The 1831-nt window shown below is 40.9% G+C and overlaps 1 pseudogene; it reads right to left on the bottom strand.

Moving 5' to 3' along the window:
- Positions 1–824: 824 nt before the first annotated feature.
- LOC102424480 lies at positions 825–1631 on the bottom strand (annotated as a pseudogene).
- Positions 1632–1831: the final 200 nt, after the last annotated feature.

The following is a 1831-nucleotide window of genomic DNA, read 5'->3' on the forward strand; positions in this document are numbered from 1 at the left end:
TTGCAAATGAGAAAGACACAGCTTTGGGATGGCTAATTAGACAACTTTAACCTCAACTAACTAACCATGTCTTAACAAAACCTAGAAAATAGATATTTTTCTTAGTCTCTATATAAGATTTTAAAACTCTCTGACTTGTGGATTTGAATAGGGATCTAGAGAGCTAAAAAGGTCAATAGAGGAGTTAGTGGAATTGATTTTAGGTATGGATTTTATTTCATAAATTCATGTGTTATTTAGGAAATTGAAGTAGAAGGACCAAATACTATATATTCTTCACTACTCCACATTTTCCCTCAGCTAGTTATCTTTGGTATTGCCACGGAGATGAAATCCTTTTTAATAAAATTTAATAGAGTTTTCACCAGAAATTATTACTATGATCTAGTATTGATTTAAGTGGAAGGCTGTAGGGGAAAAAAAGGAAGAAAATAAAATCTATCATTTGTTTATAGCAGGTCTTTTTTACAAGTTTTACAATTTAAATATTCCCCCTTGCAGATATCACAGGCATCTCAAAGTTAGTACAGTCAATAGAGAATTCTTGATTCCATGCTCATCATCCCACCGTTAATCCATGGTCTTTTCTAGTTTAGTAAATCACCATGCACTTAGTGTCAAATCAAGCTAGATCCTTCTTGATTTTTCCCTCTCCCAGACCCTCCTTCAACTGAATCCACATCCAATCCATCTGCAAGTCTTATTGACTCAATCTACAAAATATATTATAAGGTTGCAATCGAGGAGGTGCTAGGCTATGTTTTCATCTGGAGGCTCAACTGGAAAGAATCTGATTTCAAGGTTATTCAGGTTGTTGGCAACATTCATTTCATTGAAGCTGTTTGGCTGAGGGTCCTAGCTTTTTGCTGGCTGTTGGCTGAAGGCTGCCAACAGGTCATAGTTCCTTGCACTGGAATAACTTCCCCTAAAGGAATCAGGGTTTCATCCACAGGCCAAAAGGCATCATATTCTATAGTGACTTCCCTGGCTTTCCAGGTTGAAAAAAGAATGGTTTATCAGATTGACCGGTTTGGTCTGACTGGCCTGTGCTCAATAGCTGACCGCAAGTTCCTCACCATCCAGCGTGTATGTTACCCATAATTTTAACTCCCCAGGGTAACCTTCCTCACCGTTACACTGGCCTGTGAGAAATGGATGTCGTTTGACAGCACCTGGGGAGTCCAGAGGACCTTATCAAACCTTCTGATGCCTCCATGCGGACTGTTGGGCCTATTGTTAATGGCCAGCTTACACTCCTTCCCATCAAATGTGAATGTTCCTTTGGCAATTCCGTTGGCCACCTTGCCAACGACTGCTCCAAAGTAGGGCTGCTTTTGGAGGATCCCATCCAACTTGGCAAAGCCAAGCACCACATCTGAGGCTCTGCTCTGCCTGTCTTCGACCTCTAGGGCTGTGATGGTGCATCCCCAGGGGATAATGTCCACTCTCAGCAGGTCTGACTGCAGCCAGAACTTCTCCACTGTCCCTGCCCTCATGGACAGCTCTTCAAACTCGGATCTGGTTACTGAAACTATGGGAAGAGCTTCGGGTGCACTGCTACTCCTGGCCTTAGAACTCCATCCACCAAACTTGGAGCAACAAAAGTTCACTGGAGAAGGGGTGGGGCACATCCTATGTATTTTTAATGTGAGACACTTATTTCTCATCTCTGTTTTATTTGGATCTTTCTAAATATCTCCCATGTCTCTCCTTAACATGATCATATTCCTTTTGCTTTTTTGAGCATGTGGGATATATGTATAATATTGCTTTAATATACTTGTGTGCTAATTCTTTCCTCTGCTTTATTTCTGAGTCTTTTTGTATTGAT

The sequence above is a fragment of the Myotis lucifugus genome, unplaced genomic scaffold, assembly GCF_000147115.1.
Source record: "Myotis lucifugus unplaced genomic scaffold, Myoluc2.0 scaffold_23, whole genome shotgun sequence".
In the NCBI taxonomy this organism is placed as follows: Eukaryota; Metazoa; Chordata; class Mammalia; order Chiroptera; family Vespertilionidae; genus Myotis; species Myotis lucifugus.